Source organism: Protopterus annectens, chromosome 9.part0 (genome assembly GCF_019279795.1).
Source record: "Protopterus annectens isolate FY-2018-M chromosome 9.part0, PAN1.0, whole genome shotgun sequence".
Classification (NCBI taxonomy): Eukaryota; Metazoa; Chordata; order Ceratodontiformes; family Protopteridae; genus Protopterus; species Protopterus annectens.
This window is the reverse complement of record NC_056743.1, coordinates 70,004,135-70,022,993: the sequence shown is the minus strand read 5'-3', so window position 1 is coordinate 70,022,993 and position 18,859 is coordinate 70,004,135. Positions and strand designations below refer to the sequence as shown.

General features: G+C 38.1%; 1 protein-coding gene across 6 annotated transcripts in view; it reads left to right on the top strand.

Annotated features, from left to right (window-relative positions):
* The first annotated feature begins 220 nt into the window (after positions 1 to 220).
* The window catches only part of LOC122811036 (tyrosine-protein kinase HCK-like), a 422,299-nt gene continuing 403,660 nt past the window's right edge, over positions 221 to 18,859 (top strand). For 4 of the 6 annotated variants that reach the window (XM_044082566.1, XM_044082565.1, XM_044082562.1 and 1 more), the window contains exon 1: positions 221 to 567. The gene's annotated coding sequence lies outside the window, so the exon portion shown is untranslated. The remainder of the gene's footprint in view (positions 568 to 18,859) is intronic. The other 2 variants (XM_044082564.1, XM_044082563.1) reach the window with 2 other exon arrangements.

The following is an 18,859-nucleotide window of genomic DNA, read 5'->3' as shown; positions in this document are numbered from 1 at the left end:
CTTCTAAAGATCATTCTATTGTGGTCACAGATCATGCGCACTTAGGGACTCTATTTCACATATTTTCATGCTCACTTGTTTGGTCAGACATTAGCAGGTTCCTGTTTATTATTTAAGATGGTAAGTGCTCATTGATTGGTGCAAGAATTCACTAGACAGCAGGAAGATACAGATGACCGGATGTGGTGCCTTTAAGAAGAAATTGAGACTAGAGTTTAATATACTTGTAAGGAAAGGTCGAGGCGCTATAAAGAAAGAGAGATCAGCTTGTAGAGTTACATAATAATATGAAAAGAGATTTTTAGATTATGTGCATCGGCCAAACATTGCTAGAGAAGTAGCTTGTAAAAATGATGACGCTGATAACTCATGAAGAGTTACTGACAGTTTCACAAAGACAAGTGATGGACAAACCTCCATATAATGGCAATATGCTGATAGTCTTGTGGAATATTCAGAAAGAGAAACACTAGTATATTTTTTTAAAACTGTTTTAGAGACTGCGGATATTTCTCCTACCCTTGCAATGAAGCTGTAGTGGCTGATAGATGGAAAGCAGAACAACATGTAAGCTCGGCCTTCCTTATATAGACCCGTTATAGTGTTAAAGTACAATTATAAGCTGTTTGTGTCTGTTATTGCAAAGAAACTGTTAACTTACATATCACAGTTAACTGAAGTTGAGTAATGTAGATTGTAGTAGAAGGCATACATCATTTGATAGCATTTAAAAAAAATGGATGTTAGTGAGAACAGTACAAATTAATAACTATAAATTAGTGACTATAAGTCTTGAGGTAGAAAAGACCTTTAACAGGGTTGAATGGCTGTATCATACTTGGGTTCTTCTGGAGTTTGCAGTTACAATAAAATTTATTGAACTAAATATATCAATATGTTAAGCTTATATAACTAGAGTATAGATTTTTGCAGGATTTTCTTTGTCCTTTATAATTTCAATGGAAATGAAACAAATATGTCTTCTGCTATCAATCTCATTTGCTTTATGTTTTAAACACTTGACATTAACAGTGTGGCTGTCATATTTAAAGGGACATTTATTTAAAGTATGTTTTTTTTTCTGCTAACAATGTGTTGACATATCTACTAAATTCAGATGGTTTATCTTAGTTATTGGTTATCTTCTCTATTAGCAAGTTGAATACAGTAAAAACAAAGTTAGCAAAGTGAATTTGAGCCTCTAAAACACTGCAGAAGAGGTAAGAGTATGTAAGGCAGATACCACTTATTAAGTCCCTGCGAGTTTGGTTAGGGAATAATCTAGAAAAAATATAGCTATATATATATATATATATATATATATATATATATATATATATATACACATATATATATAGTTTCACAGTCCTCAGGGTAGGGAGATATGTCCTTTCTCCAGGGACTGTGCAATCTAAGAGTTAGTATATATAATTGACAGGGGGAGTGGGGAACAGGAGGGTGTGCCCCCACTGCAAAAGATACTTTACGTTTGTTTGCATGCTCTGAGGAGTATCCTCAGAACATACACTGTAGTGTGTGGCATGTTTTTGTCGACATAGTATGTCAATGTAAATCACATTGACATTTCCATGGATTGATTATTAGTAGTAGATCCACACATATATATATATATATATGGGTCTACCTGAAAATGCCGAAAGTCCACAACGTCGATGATGAGAACACCGACACCAGAAGATTGACAACAGAGATGATCGAAAGTTGAAAATCCCAACGCTGAGAACACCGACATGTTAAGGTAAGTGTGCGATAGTGATGGACTGTAGGGTTAGGGGCGGATTAAGTAAATTAGGGTTAGGGCATGGGTCAGGTGAGTGTGCGATAGTGACAGGCTGTCGGGTTAGGGACAGGTTAAATGAGTTACGGTTAGGGCACGGGTTAGGTGAGTGTGCGATAGTGACGGACCTTAGGGTTAGGGTTTGGGTTGAGGTTAGTGCATAGATAATTGTGTATGTAAGGTTTAGTGTAGGTTTGTAAGGTTTTTGGTGTGCTTGTGTTGTGCGTGTGCTTTTTAGACAGGGGATTTGTTTTGTTTGTTGACTGTCAGGATTGTGGTTTGTCCGGCATGTGAAGTTTCGTGTTTTTGAACTTTCGGTTTTGTGGTGTCGGTGATTTCGTTGTCGGTGTTTTAGCATGTTGTTGTTATCAGGTAGACCCATATATACATAGATAGATATATATATATATATATATATATATATATATATATATATATATATATATATATATATAGATAGATATAGATAGAGAGATATAGATAGATAGATATAGATATATAACAAGGTAATGAAAAATGTAGAAGAATATATTAACAAGGCATTCTGTATAGTGGATTAATGAAACAGTTAAAAGATTTTCAGGCAGGAATTGATTGGGATAGAATTATATCAAAGTATTAAGAAATTGAATTTTTATGCTTCCTTTGTTACTGTATATATTCATTGCCTTACTGGAGATATCCCATCTACTTTACTGAAAGCAATTAATAGTGGGATCTGAAATTATTTTATTAAAGTTAATAAGATGTGGGTGTCATGGAATAAGATGATATTCTTAAAAGAAGAGACATATTTAGGTTCATAGGTATGTACTAGGCTAATGGCCCTGGGACCTTTACAAGCCTAGCCATAGGATTACCCTGGCATAGTGCCACTCGACCTTATTTCCCAGTGCCTCTGTCAATGAAAGCCACTGCAGTTATACCCAGGGTGAATTTTCTGTTAAAATAATCAGCCCTTGCAAGTCTTGAACCCAGGACCCTGCCCACCATAGCCACAGCAATTTACCACTAAGCCAGCTGAGACATTTAAATGTCTGCTATCCTTACTTGTTTTATGAAGCAGAGAAACTGAAAACAGTATATTTAGTGTTAATGTGTAGCCTGTGTATGAGGCAACAAGAAAAAGTTCAATTGGTTTGACTTCTGTAAATCTGGAGTTGTTTTATAGATTTTCATTGTGTGCATATTTGGTTTAATTTAAATGCATACTATATCAAGAGCTTTGATCTCCCTTTTGCAGTTATGTGGACAGTAATGACTCTGTGTACTATTTTGACAAGACCCTAATTCTTGTTATTGCCTACTAGAAACAGTAAGGAAGGGATGCGAGGAGAAGTTAAGGTAGGGATACTAGGAGAAGTTAAGGTACGCATACAAGGAGAGGAAGGTCAAAGGAATTGAAGGGTGTGCAATAACAATTGTTTTCTGGGAGCAACTGAGGTTCTATTCTAATTGTGTACATGGTTGTAGGTGCAATAAAAGGTAGAATTATGAGCTTAAATGAGTAAGAACTGCTGTTAATGGGTCATGCACCTAGGTGCAAAAAAAAATTTAGGTTGCCAATTTTTTTTTTTTTTGTGGAGTATGCCATTTGTTGGGACCAGTCAGTCTTTTTGATTGCATGTAGTTATTTGATGGTATGCCCTTATTAATGAATAGCTTTAATAACAGAATTGAGAGAGAGAGAGATAGAGAGAGAGAGAGAGAGAGAGAGAGAGAGAGAGACTTACATGAGTAAGGGTTTGGTTAGTTAGGCATGCAGTATGTTGAAGGTTTTTTATTTCCAGGTACAACCCGAGGCAAAACAGTTCAAATAAACAACTCTGAACCAAGGTTAAATGTTTCTTAACCAGTCAAACACCATCAGCTGAGAAATTTCACAATACTAGGTACACACAGTAGGCATATGCCACATGTGGTTGCTAATAAAAGTTTCATATTATTTATCGGCTGGTGGTATTTGACTGGTTAAGCAACCTTTAATCTTGGTTCCTTATTTCCAGTGTTACAAATTTTGCTGACATTAGTTTTACAGTTTCAACGTTATAAATATAAGGGCTTTTGAATTTAACAGTGTCATATACAGTCTGTTGGGCATGCTTTGTTTAATTTTCATCTTATTACTGGGTTGTCTGAGAATATAAATGGAGTAAGGGGGTATCAGTTTTGCAGCATAAGTCTACTGTGAACATAGCATTGTGAAATTTCTCAGTGGCAGGAGCTTAAGCTTGAGAATAATCTGAAGATGTCTTCCTTACCTAGAATACATTTGTAACGATTCTTATATGTTTGTTGAAAATCAAACAGCTTCAACATAAAGCTTTTTATTGCTGTTACTAAGTAAATTGATCTGACAGAAACCAGAACAACAGAATCCTGATACTTTCTTTTGGAAAAATAAGGTATTTTCTTTTTTAATATCTCACCTTCAAAACATTCTAGGATTTCCTAGAAAAGTTAAAAAGCTTTCTATTAACCCAGCTAAAAACTTAGAGGAATGTCAAGATCTGTCTTCAGATTCTAAGGTGACTGTAAGATGACATATGCTAGTGAGTGATAAAGCACTAATGTATGATTTTTGGAATATGTGCAAAAAAAAAGAAAGCAACATATAGTACTATTTGGGGATTTATTAGGTCCCCTGTAATAGTACAGTTTCAGAGTTGGTATAGATATATATATATATATATATATATATATATATATATATATATATATATATATATATATATATAAGTCACAGGGGGCAGGGGCATACAAAATACCACCCTCACTTTAGGGGGTGCAGGGGGGCTTGCCCTTGTTCCACAAGAAATATATTGTTAATGACTTTATTAGTTCCCACAGCAAAATGCACCATCTAACTAACTTTAAGGTTTTGTAATCTCAGAGTTACTTATATTAGTTTAGCAGAAGTAGGGACTTGCCTCCCATGTAAAAAGATAGATGAAAACCCATTCCATTAAATAGACTTGCCATCATCCCTATGCAATAACTATGCCAGTATGTTTATCTTTCAAAATCCATCTGAATGCAGTGGTGATGGAAAGCTAATGTGTCATTTATAAAATAAGTTAGATGCTCTTGAGTGAAAATTGTCAGATGGCAACTTCATGGGTAGGCCCTGTATAAGGTTCTTGTGGAGTATAACAGAACTAGACTGTCAGGCCTTTCTTCTGTGCAGATGCTGCTGCTGCCCAATTGTACCCCAACCAGGTTTTGAACTCAGCTCTACTAGTTTGCAATCCTGCCCCTTAACCTCTAAGCTATTGGGCTGGGGTTATGTCACTTACACAAAGTGCAAAACACAGTATGTGAAACATAATGTGCTGATCACTAACGGATTGCTTTACAAGTTCCGTGACCTTCTAATTATCATAAAGAATACAATACAACAGCTTTTACAATACTTTTGTGACTAGGACTAGCAGACCAATGAAGTTAAAGCACATTGTTTCTCTGTTTTCAGTAGATAAGCATGGTGTGACTAGCCCCAGTTCTAAATGTGTACACTGCATCCTTTCCATAGAGTAGGTTTCACTCCAACCTTTTCCACTCTGTATAAAGATAGTAGTTTGCCATCCAATGCATTTTTGTAATTTATATTGTATTTCTAAACTTGCTTACAATAATAACTCACAATGTTGAAGCCCAGTACAAACAAGAATGTCCCTTTGATAAGAACAGAAAGGTGAAATAGGCAATCTACCACGGATTTCTTTCAAATGGAGGCCAAAGTTCTCCACATTCCTCTTCCAGGGCTATGCCATTTGAACCCACTAAGTAATATACCCTTGGATTCAGAAACATTTTCTGAGTTGTAGTAAATGATTTGCTCGACACATGACCACGTGAGGATGTGAGCAATATAAAGATACATTTAACATGAGTGGGGAAGCCTGAGAGATTCTGCAGCCTAAGTAGTAAGATAACAGTTGGTATAATGAGATCAGAATGAGCAATATGATTAACATGAGCACATGTACAAACACAAATAAGAGGGAAAAATATGGTGGAGCAATTCAGAGACATATATATAATATATATATATATATATATATATATATATATATATATATATATATATATATACACCGCGACTAAAAGTGCTAGCTTCAGAGTTAATGGCTACAGGAAAATCCTGCAGTGACAGAATGCAAATTATGAAACATATAGTTGGCAGCAGCATTACTAAGTCTGTATAAGCAAAAGGCTGTACTCAGCACCGGCATACCTCTCAGCTTCTTTGCTCAAGAAATCTGGACAAAGCCAAAAAGAATAGGGGAGCAAAAGGCTAAACAACAAAGATAATTTTAAATATTAATCTAATTCACGTATGAAATTAATAGAACAACATTTTTTACAATAACATACATCTTCTGAACAATGATAAGTATGAAGCTGTTGTGTATGGCATTATCGATGGATTGGAATCCTTAGTGATTTACTAGAAAATAAAAAACTTTGTGAGGGACATGGCAAAAATATGAGGAAAAATCAGGCACATTCTGCAAAATTCTAGACAGTTGACAGGTATGGCTGTTTTTAGCCAAGATGCTACATGTCATTGCCCTCAGCAGTGTCACTTCATCAGTCAACACCTTATGTTTCATAACATCAGTGTCAGTGGCACAACAGTTAGCACACTCGCCTTTGGTGCAGAAGGGTGTATGTTCTATTCCCGATGCAAGTAGGTCAATTGCTGACACTGCAATGCAGCATAGATTGCACAGCCATTCTAATGAGAAGACTTTAAACTGAGGTCCCATCTGCTTGGGTTGGTGGTAGATCAGGTGGATGAAAAAGATCCCATGTCACCTTTTGATAAGAGTATGGGAAGTTCCCTGATGCCCTGGCCAAATTTCCCCTAGTAGTATAAGTACCATCTCAGGTATCCACTGAAAAGATGCTACTAGCCTAACAGGACTAACCTGGTCAACAAATGACAAATAAATAACATAAAATAAAATAAATAAATAAATAAGAATAAACAAAAATGTCCATAACACTGAAATTGTTAATTGCGGCTAGATTCACCATGTAAGAGCGGGTTAGGATGTGTTGCCCTCATGTGTAAAATACAGGAGCTAATCAATATGTATTATCCTCACATGCAAGTGCATAGTATACATGGAGTACCTATCCTTGTGGATATTGAGGTATGTGTGGCTTTGTGAATACTAGTCGTAGGGATCTTTCAGCAACTGTGGGTGTATCTCAAGCATCTACCTAAAGGATACTGCATCTGATCCTAAATGCTATGCTTCGTCATTGTGGGAGGACAAATGTGATGTCATGCACCACAGAGAAGACAGCCAACCGCTTGCAGGCTTTTTATGACATAGCAGTTTTCTGAGGTGCTGTACACCACGGACTGCTGCCATATTGCAATAAAGGCCCCACCAAGGGAACATGGATATAAGCATGTCAGCTGTAAAGGGTTCTACTCCATCAACCTCCAGTTGATCTGTACAGGACTAGGTATAATATACAGTGTGCCTGCAGGCCTCCCGAGCAGTACCCACAACTCCCACATATGGCATACGTGTAACTTATATCAACAGTTTGCTCATGGTAATTTTGCCTAAGGGCATCTTATTGGCAATGCAAGATATGCCCTAAAGCCATGTTTAATGATACCTATCAGAACTCATCATACCATGATAGAGAATGACTACATCTATACACTGTCACAAACATGGGTCATCAGTGAATGTTTGTGTAGCCTACCAAAGACCAGCATCTGTTGCCTATGTGTATCTGGGGATGACCCTGACCATGCAGTTAGGTATTCCCAGTATGTTCTATATTACAAAGCATCATTATATGCAGATAGCTACAGCAGGGCTGACACCTTCAGGATAAGGAATTCTCAAACTCAGCAGCGGAAGAAAAGGAGGAGGAGAAGACTGATGGGGACAGGTACAGGTTGTGCCAGGTGATGATGAGTGCAGTATGCCATAGCACTGGCTAACAGGCAGCAGCTGGTTCATAACTGTAGCCCAGAATAAAACGTATACAGAAAGGCAAAAGTGATGCATGCAGACTTTCCCCAAGGTTGTCCTATTCCACTGACAGACTGGTCAAACTGTGCATTAGAGATATGTACACAAGTAACAGAGTACAGAGGGGAGATATGTACACAAGTAACAGAGTACAGAGGGGAGATATGTACACAAGTAACAGAGTACAGAGGGGAGATATGTACACAAGTAACAGAGTACAGAGGGGAGATATGTACACAAGTAACAGAGTACAGAGGGGAGATATGCACACAAGTAACAGAGTACAGAGGGGAGATATGTACACAAGTAACAGAGTACAGAGGGGAGATATGTACACAAGTAACAGAGTACAGAGGGGAGATATGTACACAAGTAACAGAGTACAGAGGGGAGATATGCACACAAGTAACAGAGTACAGAGGGGAGATATGTACACAAGTAACAGAGTACAGAGGGGAGATATGTACACAAGTAACAGAGTACAGAGGGGAGATATGTACACAAGTAACAGAGTACAGAGGGCAGGGTGCAGTTATCATCATATAGTCAAATGGGGAGAGTTTCAAAGTATCATCAACAGTGTTTGCTGGTACTTGTGAATAGAGTTTGGTGCTGCAGGTGTCCGACTTATGTAGGTGGGTGGGGAGACTGGGGTATGCTGGGCAGAGCTGGGCCTTGTGGATATCTCAGTGAGTGTGTAAGCTGGGGCACAACCTCAGAAAATGTTGCAGTGCTATGGCAAGATCTTATAGACAATGCCAGGGCATTCAAAGGAGATGCATGTGCAGACCATGCATGCCCTCATTCATGGGAGTGTCCTGTCCTGGTTGGGACATAGGCACTATTTAGACCATGCTGAGTTGAAGGAGGCTCTCTGAACAGCAAATTTATCACAAGCACCCCATACTTCTGGCTTGTGGACATCTACTTGTATGACAGCTTCCTCCACATTGGATGTTGAGGTGAAAGTGGCAGTATTACATGTACCTGACTGTGGTTTCCCCTTCCACTTCAGCTGTTACCACCAAAGATGGACATATATTGGCCATGGAAAGTCCATCTGCAAATATGCTTGTATGCACTGGAAACATCTGTTTCATGTAAACTCCCTACATCACATGTCCATGATGTCACTCACATGGGACATACAATCCAAGAAGTGATCACACACATCATCAAACACCTACCATCTCACCAAAGATGGTGGTGTTGTTATCCCATCCCCCTATCATGACTCTACCCATACTCTAGGTCGTGGGCATTTAGCTCTGGTGGAGGTTGGTACCTACGGTTTGCACAGCCACCATTATGACATCCACCTCTTTGTTCCATGTCATCAGTGGAGCTAGCAGCAACAAAGGGGACTGTATTACAAATGATGACATCTCCTTCTGGATAGATCTGTCTGTGATGTTCTGTCCATGTGTGTGTTTTCCTGTGTGTCTAGGAAGGGTTCCAGTTGCACATGCTATGCCCTGTGATGGGGGTGGATATCTAGATGCTACACAGCCCATGTCCATCACAGATACCATGATCCCTGATCTTGACATACTTAGGCTGGCTGCCATCATCATCAGAGCCTGATTCATCTCTAACATCAGGCATCAGTATACCCACAATGAAGTAACCTGATGAAATGTCACCCGTGAAGACACCACAGGAAAGATTGCATAATAGAAAAGTCTCACCATCATTACCCGAATATCACGAAAACTTGAATATTATGTTATATACTGGCACAATCAATTAATACATAACAGAGCTTGTGCTGGTGGTCTCTGAGTTTGAATACCTGAACTTCCTCTGAAAAGGTGTGATAATTGTTTTAATCTGTACTACATCACACATTTAGCCAGTATACAAATAAGTGATCATATAAAGACATACTCACCTAAAGTATCTTCACTGAAGATTCTAAGTGGCTGCTTTGGTTCAGTTTATATATCCTGGACTTCACCATGATTTCTGGATGTCAAAACCCCAATGCAGAGAGGTGAAGTCCTTTGTCTCTGACAAATGTGGTTCAGTCGATGGGCCTCCTCTGGCTGTCTTCAGTTCCTGTGCCAGGTTCTTCTGCCAGGTGGGCAGCATGAGCTTTAGCAGCACTGATCCTGTCAGTGGCCAGGAGTTGTACTTGCTCATAGGTTCATAGGTTCATAGGTTCATACTAGGCTATCTGCCATAGGGCATTTATAAGCCTAGCCAGAGTGTGTGTGGCTTTCACCACCCCTTAGGATGAGAATACTATACCCATTAGTTTGCTGTGCCTCTGTCCAGCAGTCCCTGCTCTGGCTACTGACAAAATTGATGTCATTTACAAAGTTCTACCAGGTATGGTTTCAAAATGGTCAGTCATATTTATCAAGGGCAAACATCTACTGACTTTAGAGATGGAACATTTTCATTGATTAACACAAATGGGTATCTTGCAGTGGAAGGAAAATGAAAAAGGGTGTGAGGACAGTTGCATCACTACCTTACATATACCCATCTGGCTACAATCTATTGGGTGTCTTTTTAGTGGAGGTATGTGGTCATGATGTCGCTGTGTGAATAGCAACACACGTGTTCCATATGTATGGACAGGTTTTGTGTCCTATCTGTAATGTGCTTCCCCCTCAAAAAAAAGGTGGACAGTTAAGAGATTTGATTTGAAATGAGTAGTTTGCTGTTCAAATGCACTGACTTCCTTTAGCAGTGCACTCTGGATCACTATACATGTTATGACTGGCACTACATGACTATCTCTAGGCTATGGCATTGACAGCATACAGGTTTAGCCATGAACAGGTATTCTGGGTAGACCAACAGACAGGTACAGCACAATCACATATTTAACAGGACCTGTCGATGCCACAAACACATCAGTAAGGCATTAAGTACCTTTCTAAGCAAAAGTGAAAAGAGTGTTTCTAATGTAAGGTATTTTATGCAGTTATACATGTACATATATATATTATATATATATATATATATATATATATATATATATATATATATATATATATATATATATATATATATATATATATATCAAGACAACAGGTACGCTGCTGCAAAATGCACACTGATCACAGTTGTGTAGCAGAAATACATAAACAATCTGGGATCCACTAAAAGTTACACATCCACAGTACATAGACATAAACAGTAATAAGAACCTCCTACTATATGTTTGTCATGCTCTGTTACTTCATGCAGCTGTATCAAGGAGAAGTATGTGCAGAAAATAGTCCTTTATTCCACCCTCCCCCATGCTATACAGACTATCAGTGCAGCATAACAGTGCTATCAGGAGTGGGGGTTGAAGTACCGTGTACATGGTTTTCCTGCTAAGAGGGGTCAGTGACTCATACATGGCATCACACTCAGAATCAGTGCTTAGCTCAAGCCTGTGTGATTATATAGTACAACAATAGCTAAACTTTACAAGTGCACCAAGTCATACTCATGTAAGCTGAGTACTGTATTGCTCCACTGCTCAGGCATTTTACCTTTCTATGTTTAAGTAGTCCACGGTGGTGCAGCGGTAGCATTGTCACCTCACAGCAAGAGGTTCTCCCGTTCGATTCTCGGCTGGAGTGCCTTCTGTCTGGAGTCTGCATGTCCTCTCTGTGGTCGAGTGGAGTTTGAAAGACATGCGTGAATGGGCGTGCCTTCGTTGAAGGTTGGGCATCAAGCTGGCACCTTGGCACCATAAAAATCTACTGCCAATCATTAGCGGACCAGAATTCCGCTGTGGCAACCCCTAACCAGGAAAACCCAAAAGAAGAATAATTATGTTTAAGTAGTCCCAGATTAACAAAACCTTACGGAGTGCCCTGCATGATTGCACTTGTAATAGCAATGCTTTTCATAAGTAACATTTTGTTGAGACAATAGTAATTAATATGAAGTTTTGAGGTACATACTTACCTTCCAAATAAGTAGTTATAACTATAATTACGTATTCCTTTATGTAGGCAAGCTTTAAAACTTGAAACAATAAACAATGTTCTATCCATATATTATTGTTAAATTAAATCTGGTGATCTATTTATATTCTGTCTCATCTGTCGTAGTTGAAATGTCACCACCACAAAATATTCATATCTATCAGCTACAATACCATAAACATAAATGCATGGTTCACCCCATTTTCTACTATGTTTCACTAATGTATTCCTCATATTTAATTTCTACATAGCATAAATACGTTCACTGACAGGTTCTCTCAAAGTTCTGTTAACCTTTATGATAAAAAATGTAGGATATTCAGTACAATGTGTTAAATAAACTAGGTTTGTAGAGTTGCAAGCAGCATAAAACTTAAAAATGTAACTTTTACTGATCACTGGATGTATAAACTGTCCAGATACCTCAATACAAGAACAGCAACTGCAAGATCTGCAATAAAAAATACCAGCCTTGGTACTCACACATTGTCGTTTTGTTTTTATATAACATAAACTCTGTTTCAAATTCTGCTTATTCTTAAAAGCAAAGCATGGAACATCACCTACAATGTCTTTTAAATGTATCATCCACTGTTAGTATGTGATAACTCTTTTTAATAATATCACATACTAAATTAACATTTCTAAAATAAACCAGAGGGAATTTCAAAAACTGTATCATTGCAGAAGTATGCAAAACATTTCCCTTCTCATTGAAAAAAAGATTTTGTAGCACTATCCCTCACTTCTGTAAATCATTTCACAGCTTCTTCATTCTTGTCTTCTTTACAGCACTGCTGTAAGAAATCCATTATCAGTTTGTGAAAAACTCATCCCAGTTCATTGTCATCATTAAATATGTAGTATGCATAAATTGCCAATTCAACACATTCCCATATATATAAATATATATATATAGATTCCTATCTAATGGCCAAAGTGACGGAATGCCGAATGACAGATTACCGAGACCGGTGTGCTGAACGTACACATTGCCGATTATTTAAATGGCTGAATAACACTATGCCGAAACACACAACAGCGGGGAAAGGGAATTTATGCATTTCCCCACTGTAGTGCAGTCTCGGAGTTGGTATATTTAAGTATATATACCAACTCCGAGACCACACTACAGTGGGGAAACACATAAATTCCCTTTCCCCACTGTAGTGTGCTTTGGCATAGTGTTATTCGTCCATTTAAATAATCAGCAATGTGTACGTTTGGCACACTGGTCTCGGTAATCTGTAATTCGGCATTCCGTCACTTCGGCCATTAGATAGGAATCCATATATATATATATATATATATATATATATATATATATATATATATATATATATATATATATATATATATATATATATACTAGAGATGCATACTCTTTCAATTCAAATCCGAAATTTTTCTTACATGATTTTGTATGCATCACTGTCATAAGCCTGCATTCAGCATCATATTAAATATTTACATCCAAAAAAATTGTTAACTTTTTAGAATATTCACATTCAAATTGTAAAGAAAAAAAAATCTGTCGGGACTTCAATATATTCAAGAAATTGAGCAAGTAAATTACTTTCTATAAGCCACATAAAAATATTGTCCACAAAACAGACATGAAAAATAATAGGCTATGCAAATTGCCCAGTCAATATGAAGTTATGCTTTCATTCTACCAAAATTGAATTTGAATACCTGTTTGCACATTGTGCATCTATAGCATCACTGGTGCTTTGAAATAAAAAATGATTATTAAATGGCATGACATTATTCTCAAGTATTAATTCAAGTAATATACAAAACAAATTGATTTTATTATTAGAAAAATCAGTGTTCACAGCAAAATACTCCATAATGGCTTCAGTATCAAATGAATTTGGAATCACTCTTAAAACTGAGTTTCTATCAAGTGTCACTAATACCCCAGGATTCATTAAGCTCTGTGCAGGAATAGTGCTATTCCTGCATGGTGCAGATCGTGCTCGTGTAGAGCAGCACCGCACCTTGCATATTAATGAAGGCACGCTGCTGTATTCTCTACATGGACATGATCCATGTACAAGTGCAGGGGGCATGTCTGTGCAGTCCATGGACACTTAACATGCCCCCTGTGCTCAGAAAGTGCCGTACAGCACTTTCTAAGCCATACTGGTGTAATATTAGAGCGTAGCTCTAATATTATGGCAGCATTTCAATGTCCGCGGACACTGAAATGAAAAATAAATCATTTCAGTGTCTGCGGACACTGAAATAAAACCAGCAAAGAGGAAAGCAATACAGGGGGTGTGTCACAGCTTTTGTGACACACCCCCTGTATTGCTAAAGCACTGTATGACACATCTGCATTCCGCAGAAGCAAACAATGTGTGCAAATGCACACTGTGTACATACCTCTAAACCGTACAGATTTTCACATAATGTCCAGATCTGTGCCTCAAGTTCTTGATCCACTTCCCAGAACGTGATGGTGTTCTGGCAAATTAGTGGAAAATCATTAAGAGTGAAGTCGAAAATAATGAGACATTTGAGTTTTAGACATTATTCCCTTCAGAAAAGTCACACTACATCAAATCCTGTTATTCTATCAACTTTCTAAGTTGGCAAAAGCAATATTTAAAAATTGTACCTATATTTTGGGCTTTGTCCCACTTTTATTTATGGCTATGTCCAGAATTCATGTTCTAAGAGGTTGAGAGCTTGCACACATAACAGGGGATAAATCCCCCAAATGTAAATAAGCACAGGCACAACCCCACAAAAACAAGAAAGTCCATAGAGAACATGTCATGCATCAGCATGAAACATGCACAGAACCCTGAAAGCCCAGTCATTGCCATTATGTCACAAATACAGTCCTAAGTAGTTGTCAGAACACCACAATACACACCCATAAAACCTAAATAAATAGTAATAACATATCCTTGTTTGTAATGCCCTAAGGAATGTTTACGTGTAGCTAAGTGAGTGTGTACATTGCAGCTTAAACATCCCATAAGAACTAAATGAAAATAGACAGGCAAAATTCCCAAGCCAAGATACTGTATTAGTTAGAGTTGTGGCTTTATATAGGCATTCATGGTTCAAGTCCCAAGAGAGGCAGTTTATTTTCTAATGTGAAAGTAGTGTTAAAATTATTTTAGTAAATGTAAATTATGTAGCAACTATTTTTTTGTCAACCAGGGTAATGTGGCAGTTCCAAATGTGAGATGTCAGTGTAGAAAAGATGTGAAACCCCCATATAAACACATGTTCCCCATACAGTATAGTCACACAAGAATATAATGTAATGAAAGCACATAGGGAAATGTCATGGAAGCTAAACGTAAAATTATAAATGTGTATGTAAATATTTATTTTATATTATAGAATGTTATCTCCGAAAAGACGAGAAACATGGCCAATCCAACCAGTGTGCACATTGTAAATCCAAAGTAACCTAAGTTACAAATCCGGCCATTAAGAAATCATGCAGCCCTGCCTTTCTTTTTGGAGATGGCATTGTATATGTTATGTGACTGTACAAGCACACAAAACAATTTCATAAACTAGAGTTAGTTATCACACAAGAGTTCCAGGGGTCTCCATCACATCTCTATAAAATATTCCACGCCCATTTGTGTGGTTTACAGTGAGGGAACATATATTTGCAGTGCCTGGAGTGCTGCCATTACGCTCTGGAATCGGGGAAAGTTTAAGTACATTTTTCACGTCACAGCTAATCGAATGAAATCGACATTTGAAACATAAGTGCGCCTCACACCACATCTGTATTACTGAAATCCAAGGGATGAACTTCAGCAATCTGATGTACATTGGAAAAAAAATGCCTTCGACTTGACTGGACGTCTACTGTTCTCCATACAGCAATTTTTCAGTTTAGCACACACTGTCTTGGAGGGTGGATCACATTACGTCGTACTGCCCTACGTGTCAACCACAGTCTAGTGCTGTTTCACCTTCTTAAAGCAGTTGATTCTGTGAGAAGGAGGCAAAAACGCTGAGCTTTCCTAGAAAATATGTGTAGTTGAGAAATATGCAGTTTTCTTTAAGAAAACAAATTCACTTTAATTTCTTTAAAGTATACCAATCAAACTCAAACTACTGTAAAACAAATCTGCACAAAGCCAAAAATAAGAAGGGGGCACAAAAATCAGGGACAAATGTAAAATATTGCTAATATAAATTTAATATTATACAATGTCACCCCCTATTGTTTGGAATGTAATTCTCAAAAGTTCAAGACAAAACAGGAGGGGCTGTGGCTAACTACGTCAAAGTGTGGACTATTTTATCTCACAAAAAGTGGAAGAATACAAAGTAAAGCAAACAAAAACCTAAATAACAACAACACAAACATAACACAACACAAAACTAACATCATTGTATAATAGCAATAACCCACGGCTGGGTGTGGGTAATGCTGGATTTTACCCATGGATGGCTTTGTTTGGTCACTCGGGCTTCACCCTTGTGACCAAACCACACCAACCGTGGGTAAATCCAGCATTACCCAAACCCAGCTGTGGGTTATTGCTATATTATACAATGACTGGCCATTAACATACAAAAATGAGTATGCTAATTGGCCAGCCCAAACAGAGTGCCCATTGTAAATCCTAGAGTATGCAAATGGAAAAAGGTCCAAATGCCTGGACTATTTCCATTTGTATATCTCCCGTTTTTTATTTTTAGTCTGCAGAGATAGCAATGGGGAAATGAAGATTTCCGTTGCTTTTTTTGAACATATTTGCTATGTGTTATGAGGTGATGAACTTGTATAACATAGCAAGATATCATAACAAAAATGCAATGGAGATCGTCCTTTCAACAAAGAAAGGAAAATCTCTGTTGCCTTTTTAATATATCTCACTATGTTATATGAGTTCATCAACTCGTAAAACATACCGAGATATGTTAAAAAAAGCAATCGACATCCCCCTATCTCTGTTGTACCTCTGCACAGCACTGATGTACTGTGGAAGAGTGGTAACATGTCTCATGCATTTGCAGTACATCAGAAATGGCCCAGGATACCAGAAAACTCCAGAAGGGCAGCATGGAGGCATGATACAATGACATTATTTTAGAAAGGTAAGTACTGTTTTCCTTAAATAATGTCATTGTATAATAGCAATAAGCCATGGCTGGGTATGGGCAATGCTGGATTTACCCATGGTTGGCATTATTTGGTTATGAGGGCATTGCCCTTTTGACCAAACCACACCAACTGTGGGTAAATCCAGCATTACCCACACCCAGCTGTGGGTTACTGCTTAAATATAACATTATATGTATGATATGCATAAATGTGCCTTAATCAGTTTGTACCCATCAGACCTTGCTCTGCCCAGCAACAAAATAGTCAGCCCTGTCAAGTCTTAAACCCGGGATGCTGTCCTCAACAATCACAGCAACATACCTGTACACCATCTGAGTTGCAAGAATTTGTAGTGCTGTAACAAACATATCCTGCACTCAATTAATTGATTGATGGTCAATTAACATTAATAAAAAAATAACAGCAGCTCCAATTGTTGAACCTATGACCCTGAACATTACAGTCAGAGGAATGTACTACTACATTAGCTGAGCTGTAGAAGTTAATGTTGCTTTTTCAAACATATCATGCAAAAAAGAGGCATACATCATTAGGGAGAAAGGTTCATGGAACATTTTGTGTGTTGTATGTAGACATACATACACACACACACACACACACACACACATATATATATGTGTGTGTGTGTGTGTGTGTGTGTGTGTGTGTGTGTGTGTGTGTGTGTGTGTGTCTGATGAAACATATATTTGAAAATGTACAGTCATAATATAGATATACATATATTAAATATAAAGGAAGGAAACCTATTAGTGGAAGGAACCTGTACAAAGACTGCAAAAGGGGGGGGGGGCACATATATGGACATATTTAAAAAATTGCTGTTACAAATGAAGATGTGTTACAGCAACAGTGTGTTTCAGCAAACAATCACTGAAAGATATGATGATGGGAACTGAAATGTCATGCCATTTACTTACTGACATAAATCCTTGGATCATCACCGTGATTTACCAGACAAATAGAAATAACTTGTGGAACTGACCGAATGCATGGTCCAAACGTCTGGACATTCTGTGGAAAATCTGGCAGTGGAGAGGTATGCTCAGAACCCCTTAATGCAAAGAATGTGGACCAAGCCTGACAAAGTGGGGGGACAAAGGCCTGAAAATAGGGACATGTCTAAAATACATCAGTAGATGAGCTGCAAATGTTCATGTAGTAACAGTGTATGTCCTAACATATATCCCATTGATGTGTCATGCATACATAACAGTTCCAAAAAAGGAAGCCAATCTAGTGGTCCCCTGTCATTGGTCCCCTGCCATAAAAAAACTCTGCAATGGAAGGAGGAAACTGATGCAGAATAAGGTGAAGTCCCAAGATTGGAAAAATTCCCTTATCTGCCTCAACAAAAGTTGAGATCCTTCATCAAATACTCTAAAACTAGGTATGAAAACATAATTGCAGCAGATAGTAAAGACAACCACAAGGCCTTCTATAGTTATGTAAAGAATCTCCATGGCAATACCCAGATTTGCTCTGAGCTACTTCACAATGGTACCTCCTATACCGAGCCAACAGATATTGCCAGTATACTGGCTGACAGATTCAGTGCCAACTTTACCCCCCCAAAGGACCAATCACAATACAGGTAGATTGCCAGGCACCCAGTATTACTGCTGCACAGGTTAAAACAGCACTGTCCAAGGCCAAGAATACAGCTTCTATGGGACCTGACAATATCCCTGATTATGTTCTACATGAACTACAGAGTGAACTGGCACCTCGCCTGTCTTCCCTGCTCAATCACAGCCTCACCTCTGGCTTTGTTCATGCTGAATGGCACAATGCTACAGTCATCCCTCTCCACAAAAGAGGAGAGACTACAGACCCTGGGAACTATCACCCCATTAGCCTGACAAGTCTGATATGCAAAGTTATGGAATGCTGGAGGGACATGTTCATAACTTAGAGACTGCCCATACTATGGAACAGACTTCCCATACATGTTAAGCAGAGCACCTCGCTGACCCTCTTCAAGAGAAATCTTGGGTAACTG